Here is a 17,024-nt window from a genome sequence, read left to right on the forward strand (position 1 = left end):
CTATGGACCGTACTCCCTATAATTAATCTAAATACGAATAGCCTCATTTTTTGGGACAAAACCCATTCACTTTGAAAAGGAGCAATTGCAGGACTTACACTCAATGAGACACAGAAAAGTAACAGCAGGATGTTACTCACATCTTGCAATGCTGAATTCTATGACTGAGCCAGTCAGAAGGCCCATACGCCCACTATTTCACGTTGCTATGTGCCATGCATCACCTTGATGATCCTTGATGATCATGCGGGGCAGCCCTGCCAATGCCATCTTGTCTCAAACATTATCAGAACTCCGGCTCTGGTTCTTCTGCGGGTGCGCACGCATAATTGGAAGCCCGGTTCAGCATCTTCCGCTGAACGTCATTACAGCTTGACTATGACTAGGGCTCCAGGTTTTTTTTATAGTTCCGTCTATATTTTTCCATATTTATTTTTTTATCATTTTATCTGTATTTATCCATATTTATTTTGATCTTTGCTAAAAAATGAAGCTGAAATTAGTATATTTCCACATTTATTTAACCGATAAATATGCACTCATGCTCGAATGCCTGCCAAGTTTCAGTGCTGTGAACACCTGCTTAAGTTAAATCAATGCACTTATATGAAAACATGCAAATTTCAGTATCAGCCTTGAATATATCTACTGCTGTTAAAGCCTCTTTATGAAAATCCCTTTCTTTTTAACCCCCTTTCCTAGCAAGAGGTGTGGCGCAGCGGCTCTGGTGCCTGACTCCGGACCACGGGGTTCACGGTTCGATTCTCGGTGCCGGCAGCAGGTTAGCCCTGCACCATGTAACTCTGGGCAATAGCTCGCTTAATCTTCCCGACGGCCCCCAGCACCTTGACACCCTCGGATAATTGTGCGCTTTACAAATTTTGGATTTCATTTATCAATGCACACAGCTATTGGCTTGCAGACACAATTTAGAATTACTCAAAAAACAACCCAATTTCCATTTTTTATCCACATTTAAAAATAAATACAGATACAAAAACAAATGTTTTCTGTCTATATATATATCTGTAACGATCAGTAAAAACGGAAAACAGGGAGCCCTAACTATGACACACCGACTAGTCGCCTGTGAAAGATATGCTGGTAAATGGAATTCTGTTTTGCTTGTGTACCTCATAAACAAATACTGCTGTAGCATTATGGGTCTGATTACAGTTCACAGTGACAAGGGAGAGTGTATGTATACACTGCCATTTGTTACAAAAGACTCGGCAGCTAAGTCGAGCTGGCTGTTTAAATAAAGCTCTTTTACTCATACAGTTTTATTTTCCAGGATCGTAATCTGCTCATTCTCAAGGAACAGGATGCTACTGCTAACAAAGCAAGGAACAACCAGTACAAACACTTTGCCAATCAGATGAATATAAAAACCCATTGAATTCAGAGCAGCTGATAAACTTTAAGGAAAAGACTTAAAGACATTTTGTCAACTCTGAAAAAGTCAGCGGCTCTTCATGGCAGACTAGAAGCACGTGTGGCCATCAGCAGCCACAGCCGCTGTGTAACCCTGGGCACGTCTACACTATAACGCAGGCTTTTCCAACTCAAAGGGCACAACGGCAGAAACAGCTGACTACAGATGCGAAAGCAACTAACTGCAGTTGAAAAATAAATCAGTTCAGTCCTAATATTATAAACGTTAAAGTCGCATGCGTGCCAGTGTTTGTGCTGAAACTCCGCTCTGCTGTGGAAGCGGAATTTATTGAGAACTCTGTGTTGCAGACGCAGTGCACAGTTCCCAAATTTCACAAACTCCGTGACCAGCGTGAATTTCTGCACCCAGGCTTAGTCTCAGGGCATAAGAACTCTTTGCAATGCATGTAACTATACTGTGTCATATTGTTTCCTTCCTCAACAGACTGGAGATGATGATGTGCTGCTCAGATGAATGTTGTCCTTGTGTAGAATTTGTCATTGTCAAACCTTTACCCAAATCCCCTTTCCCATCCATTTATCAAACCCCTAACCCTCTTATTCCAGGCTACGTGATTCATTGAGGTGTGGCTTAATTTACACCATCAATGGATCACACACTTTGTGGGGCAGGTGTGGTGAAAGCAACACCAACTCACAGCAGGATCTTCCATTACCTAAGCAATAGCCAACACTGGCCCCATTTACCTACCAGGCCATAAAAGTGATCCATATTTTAGATATAGAACGAAGAACATCAGTCATCATCATTCAGGCCTAGTGTTGCCTAATCATAAACACCTAACCTAAGCTTGTCCACTCCAGACTTTGAGTCCAGTTTTCAGGACTTGAAGATTTTGTAACTTTAGATTTAATTGAAAAGTAGCTCCCCATTGCTCGAGTTGCAGCTATTGCTATTTTTTTGTACTTTATCACTATCAGGAATTCTTTGTTGTGTCATCATGTAGTAGTCTGGTATAAATTCTTTGTAAAGCTTTGATCTAACCAACTAACTCAGTGTTTATATTTCCATTTAGTTGCTTGAGATGGATAATCCTTCTGATTAATCCTACAGTTGGAGCTCACCTGGGTGGGATTGGGAGGGACAGCGCTTGTGAAGTTGTGATGCCTCCCTATTATTGCTTCATCCATATTAAGGTTAAGACAGCTATGGAGTGAAGTGAACTAGTTAAACTAGTAAGAAACTAACTGCTACTGCTGGTAATTGTTCATCTAGGTTGCTGTAGTCAATATAGGTAATTGTAGCATCCCCCCTAATGGTCAAGATATTTAGAGAGGTATAACTACCTAAAACTAAGTAGTATAATACACTCCTACAAACAGATAAACAGGCTGCGTAAAACTAGAGGCAGCGGTGCAAATTATTAGTTAAACACAAGAAACTACTTGAGGCATATTTTCCCCCTTAATCTTTTTTACCAACAAACACACCCTCTCTACCCACAACAGGCCCACCTCTCCCCCAAACAGATTGACCCAACCACCAAGGTCCAAAAATGTCTAACGAATAAAAAAAACCCGGTCCCAACTCTGTTCTCACCCTCTAAACCCACAAGTTCCTCCCACCAAAACAAAAAATTTAAAAATGTCTAGAAGAGGGCATTGTCGATTTGGGTCCAGAGCTGGTCCAGGTTATGCTCCATCCTGACGAGCTGGCTCTCTCTAGTGTCCAGCCACTGCAGGATGCGCCGCAACAGAGGCCTTCTGTCACAGCAGGAGGGGGTGGCAGCAGTTGCTGTCAGCTGATGGCAGAGGTGATGGGATAGCCAGGAGGCTGGAATCCTGAGGGGGACCAGCTGCTCCTGGGTCAGGCTGAGAGGGAGGCATTTCTGTTTCTTCTTATTCCAGAACAACCAGCTGCCAGTATTCCTTCTGGATATGGTGCAGCCTCTGATGCTGCAGACGGACCCTTATCTACTGCCTGTTGAGCCCAATGGGTGAACCAGCAGAAGTAGCTGTAGTGAGAAAAACAAAAATAGAAAAAAACAAATTGTAGATAAAGCTCTGTGCAAATAATTGTTTGAAATTAGTGGGTAGCAGAGTAGCAATACATTGCTGGTCCCCTACGGTCATTAGAATTTGATATGTTATGGTTAGGAGAGTCACAACGCCCCGCATAAAAAGCACTGACTGTGTGGCAGAAAAGTATTAAGGCAGAATAGGAATAACACTAGATTTAAAAAATAGTGATTTGATTGTTTTTTCTTCTAACAGCTTATAAAGTAACTAAACAGACACTTTTAGTGGAAAAATAAATGACCTTGCATTGAAGAGTAAGGCATTAAGCACTGTGGAGTACAAGTTGTGTGCTATGCTAAATTAATGGAACCATAACCATGCTCATTGGTAGCCAGTGTGCTGGGTATTTTGCTACTGTCTATGGCTGGGGCAACTGTAGATGACAATTATCTATTTTTAATTCCAATGGCCCTGCTCTTCTCCAAATGCCTTTCTATTTCTATTCTGACTCCAAAGAAGCAGATGATTAAAAATAAGATCTGACGTCACATACCTCACATAAGAAATGCAGGTATTATTGTGTCTGTGGTAAGTAGACATTGTGGAAAAAGACGCACTCCACAACAGGCTATACAGATTATATTTGGCACATTTTTCACAGTGTATCCCTTATGCCAAAATTGACATAAAATAATGCACTCACTTCCACTTTACTCACTGGCTCGTCCAACACCACATATTATTTTCAACAAATTATTTTGCTGGGTAGTAGGGAAAGGAAACTTGAATTACTCTGCTGCTGGGTAGCGTAAAGGGTTTAGGCGGGTAGCTGAGAGCTTTTGATATAGAATAGAGGGGTCACTGTCACTACACTGATCAATGATTCATCATCTTTGGCTTATTCAGTCACTGTACTAGTCAACGGAAGTCAAAAGGGAAATATCTGAAGAATCATAAAAGAAATCTGCAATGGGAAACTATGAAATATATTTTGGAATCACATCACTTAGCATGGTTATTAAATCTAATGTGGCACATGCCAAGAATGGATTTTCACTTTTTTTGGTAAGCTGGGACGAAAAAACTTAGGAAAAAATAAAGGAGTGAAGTACTAAGAGGTGATTGAGTGGATGAAGGGAAGCATGTTGTGTGTTCAGTCTGCAATGCATTGAAAACTTGTAAATACCGTATTACCTCAAGCAGACCCACATAGCACAGCCCACACTGTTGTCACAATTTGTACCATACAGCTCTTTAGTTATGGGTGGCAAAATGCCATGGGCGGGGAGGGGGGCAATGAATGATGGTGGGTGGGATACAACTGCCTCTCTTAAGAAACACAGTGTAATTTTTTTTTAAACACCCCACTTTTAACCATAGATTTGATAACCGTACATAAATAAAGTAAGTGAATTAGGTGAGCAGAATAGCCATCTCCATGAGAAGAGCTGCCTTGCTTTTTCATCTAAGCAATCCAAATATTAATTCATCTTTTCAGTCTAAATCACCCATAGCCCCCATATTTAAGGTTTGCTTTCTCTCAGCCGCGTCTTTCACCAACATTTCCAATCTATTATCCATCCATTCAATGTCCACCCTTTCTTCCAACCATCCTTTCAGCCATCAATCCCTTTACCCACCCACGCACCCTTTCATCCACCCACCCTTTCACTCATGCACCATTTTAAACCATCCGTTCTTTTAACCTTCCGTTCTTTCAAATTTCCCTCAAGCACTCATTGCTTATTATGTGAGGTTTTGCTGAGTTGGAGATAATAGAGGTCATAATATCTCAACCACCGCTGCAGTTGGTAAAGCTGGGGGGTTCACGGTCATGAGTTGATGATGCCCTGGTGCTAGCTAGTGAATATATTAGAAATTGTCAACAATAAAGCAGTTATGTGACATACCAGTGCCCTTCCCTGATGCTGCTTTTCCCCTCCAACTGACTCTCCTCCTGAAACAGCACTTGAGCCGGCATCACTGGTGGTCTGTGTGGCTAAAATAAAACATTATACGTAATTTAGATGCCAGATACGCCTTCCTGTAATCTTTTTCAATCAAAAAATATAACCCAAACACATCACTACAGTTCGGTTAGCACTGCAGTAACTTCCAACAAAAATATCACTCTGGGCATTTGGTTGCTTCACAATGTTAAACAAGCCAGGTAGTGAAGCCAACCATAAACGTTTTGTAATAGAGGGGCAGAACTATCACCTATGATGATCATGATGTCATTGAAGCAGAATGAAGGGCTGGAATAATGGTCAATGAAAGACATATGGTGTTGGTTGTAAATGAAATGGGACTTCATACTTTCCAGCCATTCTGCACTGTCATAGAAACTGCTGGTACACTGTATAAATTAATTACACAACACGCAACATTGGAGGGGGAGTCCATGACCATGGCCACTCTCTCATTAATTCAACTGTTAGAGCACGAGCAGAAAAAAGAAAGCCTTCTCAACAAACATACATGGTGCATATCATTTATAAGACTAGCTTACTTGGGCACGCAATCTTCATGGGAGACAGTAGAGTACCAAAAATGTGTTCTCAGCCTTACAGTACCACAACATATATAGGAGAGAAGGAAAGATTATTACCAAGAAAGCAAAAGATAAGTGTACTAGAGACTAGTACAGACTGGAAAAAGTCTGCAACCAAAAAAGAAAAAACACGTAATAAGGAAAAAAAGATAATACAGGGATAACAGGAATGAAACAAACATTTAATAGGGGAGTTGGGAAAAAAGGAGACAGTATAAAAAAGAAACAAGGCAAAATTTAAAAGTAGCATAGTGGGCAGATGAAAAAGAGCTAATACATTGTGCCCTGCAGGAGTGGGTTTGTATCCCTTCCTCATCACCGTGTGAATGGAAGACGGCAGTTAGGGGGTCAGATCAACTTTATTTCTCTCCAGCAACACCAGCCTCCATGCCGCAACTCCCGTCCAGGAAGCCAGCACCAACATTCCAACACCCCAAGATTCTACCCTAAGCCCATAACAATCATAAAACCCAATATTAGAAAAATGATAATTATAAACAATAGGACTTACTGGGGTTATCAGAGCCCTCGGTAGTGGCACTGGTGGTTGATGCCTTCTGCTGACCAGCTACTCCTGGCTCATCTCCACAACGTCCCTCTTCTTGCCCTTGGTTGCTGATGTAAGAAATGAAGAAGATAAAAAAATAGATTAGTGATTCAGTCAATAAGCTCCACAAAATTATTATGGAAAGGCAATCACAGTCGTCTATCGACTATCGTTGAGTTGCCCATACTAATCTTAAAATCCCTACTCCAAATTCCCTCTAAAAAACTACATTTGGAACGAATGCATTGCAGTGAATGATCTTTGATTCTATTCTCATTTCTCAGCTCCGTTGAGGAACCAACTCAGTCTCCCTTGTTTGCAATGCACAGATGTATAGATTTAAACTGTATGAGTTACATAAACAAAGTGACAGAGACTACTAACTCACTGATATCACTGATTTACTATGGTGACTGGAAGACAGAAAAATCTGCAATGGCTTGTTAATTAATCAGTCAAAGCGAGCACCAATGATGAGTATGGTTAGGTAGCAAATGGCAGCTACCGAGCAGAAACTGGATTACATAATAATATTATTCTTAACGTAAACTAAATGTAACTTACCTCTGAGTGTGAGCTGCTATTCAGATTTTTTTTATAGCATTTTTAGAACATAAACACAACAAATAAATAATACTCACTGAGCCCCGGAATCTCGACACTGAATAGGTCCTGCTTCCAGTCAAGAATATATTCCCAGCGATGCATCAGCTGCTGGGCAGTGTGCCGAACATGGCTGGTGTGCCACACACACCAGCGCATCCTTCCCCAGTGCAGCCGACGCATAAGCAGGGGGTATGCACTGCCGGGCCTGCTGTATGCTGCCAGCATGGAGGGAAGGTGGTGCTGCAAACAAAACAGTGCTGCCATCGCCTCCTCACTGAGGATCGCCTGAAGCTGCACACCTCGTCAGCGGTGCCACCCACAATGCAGGTGAACCTGCTCTGCTGTGGTGCTGGGTGGGGTAAAAATTATAAAAGGAACCGGAAAAGGAAGAAAAGAAAAGCAGAACTAAGTAAGTAAGAGGAACAAAATACAAAAAGTCTAAAAAAATACGAAAAATTAAAAAAAATACAAAGTACACAGACACAAAAACACACACTAATACAATAAATAAAAATGAGGGGAGGATTAATTAGTAGTCGGCCCTTCCTCTGACCATGATCACAGATTAAGTCCCATCATAAAATATGCTTAAAGGGACTATGTGCCTTTATACAGGTATTCAACAGTAAAAAAAGTGTCTGTGCAAATGTGCTTATGTGCAACATGCTAGAAAGGGTAAAATTATTTTCTAGTATAAAATAAGGCATTAGTGCAATTTTAAATTCAAATGCAATTACTCATTGATATGGTTTGTCCTATTGCAATTGTCCTTATTGTGAGGTCATCATGCGTTTAATCTTATTGTTCTTTCTTTCTATCTTTTTGAAACTCGAGTATTTCTTTGGTATAAGATTATTATTTATCTATTTCAACCTTTTTCCTTGCCCTCCAGTGGGCTCTGCTCCTTTCAATGCTCCGCATCAGTTTATGTCCCTTTTTGGATTCCTTTGTATTTTTACTTGTAATTATGATGTCAACCCTCTAATGAGTAACCTTGGAATTCCAATGTGTGCCAGGATTTCTTTTCTCTAGTTCAAATGTTGTCTTTTATTACTTTGAGTTTCTTTTGTCATTATGGCTAAACAATCCAGCCTCCCAATTCATTACCTTCACATCCTGATTTTCTTTCATTCTTGTTTGTTTACAAATGTTATTAAAGCTCCTCATTTTGATTAAGGCCTTTCGGATTGAGAGTCCTAAATGATAGAATAGATCTTGATTTTTTTTGTTTTCGGATTTTTTCCCAGGTTACCTCCTCTTTCTGGCATTGCACTGTGTTCAATTCCATAAAACTTCAGTTCTTCCCAGTTGCTGTTATGTTTTTCTTTCATGTGTTTGGCAACTGCATTGCTCCGATCTCTGTTGGTTGTAGCTCTGATGTGCTCCAAAATTCTATTTATCAATTCTCCCCATTTATCTTTTCTTACACGTACATTCAATTATGTATATTACAAACTTGCTTTTGCAATTTATATCTTGTTTTATTTGCCACTTTGTTCCGTTTTCCAATTTGATTTCTTTTTTGTTTAATGCAATTTTGCAAGCTTTGCATTTATTGCAGGGCCAGACTTCCGGTTTTAAACACTTTTTTGTTGCTCATTCTAAAATGACTGTGTTAGCTTGTCTCTCAAACTCGGTCCTCTTCTATACGTGATATTAGGATGGCTTTTCACTATTTCAGCAACCGTGGAGACTAATTCCAATATGCCCCAATGTTTTCTGAAAATTTTTGATAGCTTGTTTGTTTGTGCAGACAATGTTGTAATGAGATTTATGATGTTTTTTGATGATCTCTTTCTGTTCTTTTTGGTTCATGTAAAATTTGTGTTATGTTCCTCGATTTTGCTCTCTGGAGGCCTGCAGTAATTACTTTTTGGGGATATTTCCTACTGCTGAATCTCTTTTGTGCTTCCTTGCTATGTTCCACATTTCCTCCTCTAGTGAACAGTTCCTGTGGAATCTTAAAACCTCCCCACATGGGATGTTCCACTTAACATTTTTCTGGTGAAAGCTTTTTGCATGTAAAATGGCATTGGTCGCTGTCTTCTTCCTGTGCAGTGTCATTTGTAATGTGTTGGTACATATACAAAATTCAGTATCTAAAAGGTTTACTATTTTGGGACTTAATTCAAATGTTAATTTAAGATTCTTCGAATTATTATTATTAAGAATTTTCAAATATTCCTCATTATTCTTCTGTACCATCCCAAATGAAAAAGAGATCGTCTATAAAACATATAGAAAAAGCATTACTGGATATACAAAAACAATTGATAGATTTAGAAAGTGAATTAGATCAAATGAAATTATCAACAGAACTTAATAAATTGAAAGACTAAATAATGGAAATAACTAAAAAACGTGAAGAAAAGTTAAAACAACGCAAACGGATGAAATTACAGAGAGAAAAATATGATTATTAAGAAAAAGGAATAGTCACATATTCAAGGTTTAAATTATATAGGAAAAAGTTCAAACTAGAATCTGCAACAAGAGAATACTGAAGTTAGGAGAACCTAACTGATACTGAAAGTGATGGCAATGCATCATCATCATCAAACACTAGAAGTAAAAAGAAGACTTCATATGTCAGAGGATTCTACATATAAAAAACATTCCTATGGTATCTGTCAAACAGCTCAAAATAGGAAAACTTCTTCAAATGGCGTTTGTCATGAATTGTCAGTGTAAAACCTCTTCCTATTGTATTTATCTGAGAATTCACAATGTACCGCCCCATCCTTTTCCATTATTCTGACTTCACAATGTAGAACACCCTCTATTGCATCTGCACCAGGGTTCACAATGTACTTGGTGTTTGGCAATGGTGTTCACAATGTAAAATCTCTTTCTATTTGTTAGAGACTTCACAATAATTAGGCCTAGTTGGGGCTCACGGAGTCACGATACATGGAGTGGCTTAAAAACTCCACTGCGATAAACGGAGTTACACGGGTGGGTAGAGTTTTCCAGTGTTCCAGTTCGCATTGCATTTTCCATCAAATGCAACATGGAGTATTTCCTCACATTCCAAATCGAGTTGGTAAGGCACCACACAGTCCCATGGGCAAGGCAATCTTGTTTTCTACACTTTTTATGGTGCTGGGCCAAATTTTCAAGAGGCAGTGACACAGCAGCATCATGTGCTGCAGGCTCTGAGCCGAAGCATGCCGCATGCTGCTGCAGTGGCACCGCCACAGCAACACCACCAGCCTGGTGGTTAACATGTAATGCAGCGGTCGGTATGCCGATAGCTTGGCAGCGTACTACAGACCACTGCAATGGCAGTCTGGCGGTCAGATCGCTAAAATCGTAATTGGGCCCTTAATCTTTTTGACTACGAGCAACCTCCTGTTTTCCAATAGGCCCATATCTGACCATTGCTGGTTTTTGCAACAGAGACGGTTTTGTACAAATCATCACATGCTACCTCACAGATAAGGTGAGCAAAGTGCAGTTAAAGAGTTAGTTGTCTCCAGCAAAAGAAGTTCATAAGGGTATGTGATTTGCACCTTGATTAATCTGCAAGGCCTCTATAGGAGAAGTTCCAATTTTATAATGTCACTTAAAATCTTGTAAAACATTTCATATTCATGTAAGTGTTTAGTTGAGTGTGCATTAAAGATCATTTCTATTTTACAGAAAAATACTGACTGAACATCTATTTATTGAGTGTTAAAGTTTTGTGTTGCTGTGTTCTAAGATTCTCGTCCACATTACCTCCCTGAGTCAACATCGGAATGCTCTATCTAGTTACCATTATGGAAAAGTGTTTGAAGGAGCACTTGCTACCTAATTGAGGTTCTAGGTTTCAAAGGCACAAGACATCAGATGTTAAAGATATAATTTGACACAGCCCTGGCTAATAACATTTGAGTGTACCTGCAACTTCATGAACCAGATTTCTCAAATAAATAGGTATGGTTTTACATTGTAAACTCACTTGACAATTCAATAGGAAGGTGCTTTATATTGTAATGACCTAGCCAAACCCCATAGAGAGAGGCTTTTCATTGTGAATCCTCTGTCAAATGCATTTTAAACGTCTAACAAATGCATTATTAAGGGATTCTAAATGTGAACCCTCTGGCAAATAAAATATTAAGGGGTTTTACAACGTGAACACCATGACAAACACCATAAGGAGGGGCTTTACATTTTAAACTATGCGACTAATTCAATAGTAAGGAATTTTATATCATGAAATCTCTGAAAAATATCATATTGAGGGGTTTAGTATACAGATCCCTTTTAGGTTTTGCCATAGTAAGCGCTAAGTAGCTTCTGAGTGAGATTTAATGTTCATGTTAGTTTGTCTTTGGGCAGCCTAAAATGTTTGATGTCTCTCTAGACAGAAAACACATGCTCCTGTTTACATTAATGAAAATGCCAAAATACTAACTATATTGGTCTTTAAGTGTGTGGCAAAAGCAGTAGGCCTCTCATTTTCAGTATAAATGAGTTAACAACGTCTGTAGGCCTAACCTTGCTGAATGTGAAAAGATATATGTTTTCCAATAGGCCCATATTAGGGGAATTGGTGGATTTTAGAACTAGAGCATGTTGGTGTGCTTCAATTTGCACCTCCACTTGACATCTTGTAAATATGTATAATTCATTCACATTGTAATTATGTGCATAGTATTTCATGTGTGTACCTTACAGTACCTTTCTGTTTTAAAGGAGCTTTGGCTAAACACTGATTTCTTTTTATGTTTGTGTATTACTGAGTTTTGATATTCTTGTCCACATCACCACCCTGAGTTAGCCACTGACTGCTTAACCTGGAGATTTAAGTGCTAAAATGGGTACTTGATACCCAGTTGGAGAATCAAAGTACAAAAACGTTAGAAAATATAAGGAGAAAGACCTCAAGTGACTCAGCTGGGGATCATTATCTACAAACTGACCTGGACATCCTGAACAACATTTCTCAAATACAATAGGAAGAGATTTTCGAATGTTAACAATTTGCCATAAACCATAGGAATACGGCTTATATTGTAAACACTGTGGCAAATACAGACAGACAGTTATTTACATCGCGAATTCTCTGGCATATGCAACAAAGTGGTTATGAATTGAAAAGCTCTAGTGGAATGGGTTTTACAAACTGAGCTCTAACTACTTCAGTAGGAAGGGCACTTACATTGTTAACTCCCTGAGAAATACAGTATGAAAGATATAACACTGTGAACTCTATAACAAACACCACAAGAAAGGGCTTTTTATTGTGAACTCTCTAATAAGTACAACAGGAAATGCTTTCACATTGTGAACTTCATGGCAAACACCAAAGAAAGTGGTTTTGCATGGCTACCTCCCTGTCAAAGATAAGAGGAAGGGGTTTCACTTTGTGAACTACTGGACTAACACCACAGGTAGGGACCTTACTATTGTAAATGTCATACAAATACAATAGGAAGAGGATTTACACTGTGAAGTCTCTTGCTTGTTATTGAGGATGTTTTTAATAAATCTTCAAGAGATTGGTTATTGAATCCTTCTAACGTGAAAATATTTTTAAGTGAGGATTGTCTAAATTGTCCATCTAAATGTATTTACTAATATATACATATGTGATCAAGGCCTCTTGCGGGCTGAAACGCGTTATGGGGGACAAACGGATCAACAAATAAAGAAATAATTTTGCACAGATATCGGGTCTGCTTCGTCAATATACTGAGGACTGCAGTGGCGAGAAATTCCATATATATATATAGAAACGCGTCTGCCGTTTGTTACCGAGTTTTGCGCTGTAAACTCACCTTGGAATAAATCCTCCTGTATGCATCCTGGCTGTGTCAGACCCTTCTTTTCTTCAGAAGTGGGGATTTGGACTTTATGTTTCGCCGGTATCGCAGGCACTGGCTTTCTGACACGCCCTCTCGGTCGGGATGCACCGCGTTAGCCAGCAACTTGAATGGACTTGTGTTTGGTAAAGCATAACGCGGCGCCCCCTCGCGCAGGCTGAAGCACCACGGGGTGAAGGTAACACTGCCAGGGGAGAGAGGAGCAGCATTGACTGCAGGGAGCAACAAGGGGTTTCCAGTGAGGATTTTCAACTTAGCAGAAAGCTGTGTGTTGGGTGCAGTCCGGAGGCCACATTGTTGGGACGCCACTGGGTGTTTAGATTTTCCACTTACTTAAGGGAGATCTACACAGAGACTGCAATTACCAGCATGCAGCGGTCTGGATTTACAGCACGAAATGCAGTATCTCTTTAAAGACAGAGGAGGAGCCTCGAGCAAAATTTCAGGAGTGGCCAAGAGAACACCTAAATGACCACCAGGTGCGAGGCTCCAAACATCGTAACAGGCACTGATGAAAGCTGAACTGCTGAAACGCGTCTGCCGTTCGTTACCGAGTTTTGCGCTGTAAACTCACCTTGGAATAAATCCTCCTGTATGCATCCTGGCTGTGTCAGACCCTTCTTTTCTTCAGAAGTGGGGATTCGGACTCTATGTTTCGCCGGTATCGCAGGCACTGGCTTTCTGACACGCCCTCTCGGTCTGGATGCACCGCGTTAGCCAGCAACTTGAATGGACTTGTGTTTGGTAAAGCACAACGCGGCGCCCCCTCGCGCAGGCTGAAGCACCACGGGGTGAAGGTAACACTGCGTGGGAAGAGAGGAGCAGCATTGACTGCAGGGAGCAACAAGGGGTTTCCAGTGAGGATTTTCAACTTAGCAGGAAGCTGTGTGTTGGGTGCAGTCCGGAGGCCACATTGTTGGGACGCCACTGGGTGTTTAGATTTTACACTTACTTAAGGGAGATCTACACAGAGACTGCAATTACCAGCATGCAGCGGTCTGGATTTACAGCACGAAATGCAGTCTCTTTAAAGACAGGGGAGGAGCCTCGAGCAAAATTTCAGGAGTGGCCAAGAGAACACCTAAATGGCCACCAGGTGCGAGGCTCCAAACATCGTAACAGGCACTGATGAAAGCTGAACTGCTGAAACGCGTCTGCCGTTTGTTACCGAGTTTTGCGCTGTAAACTCACCTTGGAATAAATCCTCCTGTATGCATCCTGGCTGTGTCAGACCCTTCTTTTCTTCAGAAGTGGGGATTTGGACTCTATGTTTCGCCGGTATCGCAGGCACTGGCTTTCTGACACGCCCTCTCGGTCTGGATGCACCGCGTTAGCCAGCAACTTGAATGGACTTGTGTTTGGTAAAGCACAACGCGGCGCCCCCTCGCGCAGGCTGAAGCACCACGGGGTGAAGGTAACACTGCGTGGGGAGAGAGGAGCAGCATTGACTGCAGGGAGCAACAAGGGGTTTCCAGTGAGGATTTTCAACTTAGCAGGAAGCTGTGTGTTGGGTGCAGTCCGGAGGCCACATTGTTGGGACGCCACTGGGTGTTTGGATTTTCCACTTACTTAAGGGAGATCTACACAGAGACTGCAATTACCAGCATGCAGCGGTCTGGATTTACAGCACAAAATGCAGTATCTCTTTAAAGACAGAGGAGAAGCCTTGAGCAAAATTTCAGGAGTGGCCAAGAGAACACCTAAATGGCCACCAGGTGCGAGGCTCCAAACATCGTAACAGGCACTGATGAAAGCTGAACTGCTGAAACGCGTCTGCCGTTTGTTACCGAGTTTTGCGCTGTAAACTCACCTTGGAATAAATCTTCCTGTATGCATCCTGGCTGTGTCAGACCCTTCTTTTCTTCAGAAGTGGGGATTTGGACTCTGTGTTTCGCCGGTATCGCAGGCACTGGCTTTCTGACACGCCCTCTCGGTCTGGATGCACCGCGTTAGCCAGCAACTTGAATGGACTTGTGTTTGGTAAAGCACAACGCGGCGCCCCCTCGCGCAGGCTGAAGCACCACGGGGTGAAGGTAACACTGCGTGGGGAGAGAGGAGCAGCATTGACTGCAGGGAGCAACAAGGGGTTTCCAGTGAGGATTTTCAACTTACCAGGAAGCTATGTGTTGGGTGCAGTCCGGAGGCCACATTGTTGGGACGCCACTGGGTGTTTAGATTTTCCACTTACTTAAGGGAGATCTACACAGAGACTGCAATTACCAGCATGCAGCGGTCTGGATTGACAGCACGAAATGCAGTATCTCTTTAAAGACAGAGGAGGAGCCTCGAGCAAAATTTCAGGAGTGGCCAAGAGAACACCTAAATGGCCACCAGGTGCGAGGCTCCAAACATCGTAACAGGCACTGATGAAAGCTGAACTGCTGAAACGCGTCTGCCGTTTGTTACCGAGTTTTGCGCTGTAAACTCACCTTGGAATAAATCCTCCTGTATGCATCCTGGCTATGTCAGACCCTTCTTTTCTTCAGAAGTGGGGAATTGGACTCTATGTTTCGCCGGTATCGCAGGCACTGGCTTTCTAACACGCCCTCTCGGTCTGGATGCACCGCGTTAGCCAGCAACTTGAATGGACTTGTGTTTGGTAAAGCACAACGCGGCGCCCCCTCGCGCAGGCTGAAGCACCATGGGGTGAAGGTAACACTGCGTGGGGAGAGAGGAGCAGCATTGACTGCAGGGAGCAACAAGGGGTTTCCAGTGAGGATTTTCAACTTAGCAGGAAGCTGTGTGTTGGGTGCAGTCCGGAGGCCACATTGTTGGGACGCCACTGGGTGTTTAGATTTTCCACTTACTTAAGGGAGATCTACACAGAGACTGCAATTACCAGCATGCAGCGGTCTGGATTTACAGCACGAAATGCAGTATCTCTTTAAAGACAGAGGAGGAGCCTCGAGCAAAATTTCAGGAGTGGCCAAGAGAACACCTAAATGGCCACCAGGTGCGAGGCTCCAAACATCGTAACAGGCACTGATGAAAGCTGAACTGCTGAAACGCGTCTGCCGTTTGTTACCGAGTTTTGCGCTGTAAACTCACCTTGGAATAAATCCTCCTGTATGCATCCTGGCTATGTCAGACCCTTCTTTTCTTCAGAAGTGGGGAATTGGACTCTATGTTTCGCCGGTATCGCAGGCACTGGCTTTCTAACACGCCCTCTCGGTCTGGATGCACCGCGTTAGCCAGCAACTTGAATGGACTTGTGTTTGGTAAAGCACAACGCGGCGCCCCCTCGCGCAGGCTGAAGCACCATGGGGTGAAGGTAACACTGCGTGGGGAGAGAGGAGCAGCATTGACTGCAGGGAGCAACAAGGGGTTTCCAGTGAGGATTTTCAACTTAGCAGGAAGCTGTGTGTTGGGTGCAGTCCGGAGGCCACATTGTTGGGACGCCACTGGGTGTTTAGATTTTCCACTTACTTAAGGGAGATCTACACAGAGACTGCAATTACCAGCATGCAGCGGTCTGGATTTACAGCACGAAATGCAGTATCTCTTTAAAGACAGAGGAGGAGCCTCGAGCAAAATTTCAGGAGTGGCCAAGAGAACACCTAAATGGCCACCAGGTGCGAGGCTCCAAACATCGTAACAGGCACTGATGAAAGCTGAACTGCTGAAACGCGTCTGCCGTTTGTTACCGAGTTTTGCGCTGTAAACTCACCTTGGAATAAATCCTCCTGTATGCATCCTGGCTGTGTCAGACCCTTCTTTTCTTCAGAAGTGGGGATTTGGACTCTATGTTTCGCCGGTATCGCAGGCACTGGCTTTCTGACACGCCCTCTCGGTCTGGATGCACCGCGTTAGCCAGCAACTTGAATGGACTTGTGTTTGGTAAAGCACAATGCGGCGCCCCCTCGCGCAGGCTGAAGCACCATGGGGGGTGAAGGTAACACTGCGTGGGGAGAGAGGAGCAGCATTGACTGCAGGGAGCAACAAGGGGTTTCCAGTGAGGATTTTCAACTTAGCAGGAAGCTGTGTGTTGGGTTCAGTCCGGAGGCCACATTGTTGGGACGCCACTGGGTGTTTAGATTTTCCACTTACTTAAGGGAGATCTACACAGAGACTGCAATTACCAGCATGCAGC

The sequence above is a fragment of the Triturus cristatus genome, chromosome 2_2 (genome assembly GCF_964204655.1).
Source record: "Triturus cristatus chromosome 2_2, aTriCri1.1, whole genome shotgun sequence".
NCBI lineage: Eukaryota > Metazoa > Chordata > Amphibia > Caudata > Salamandridae > Triturus > Triturus cristatus.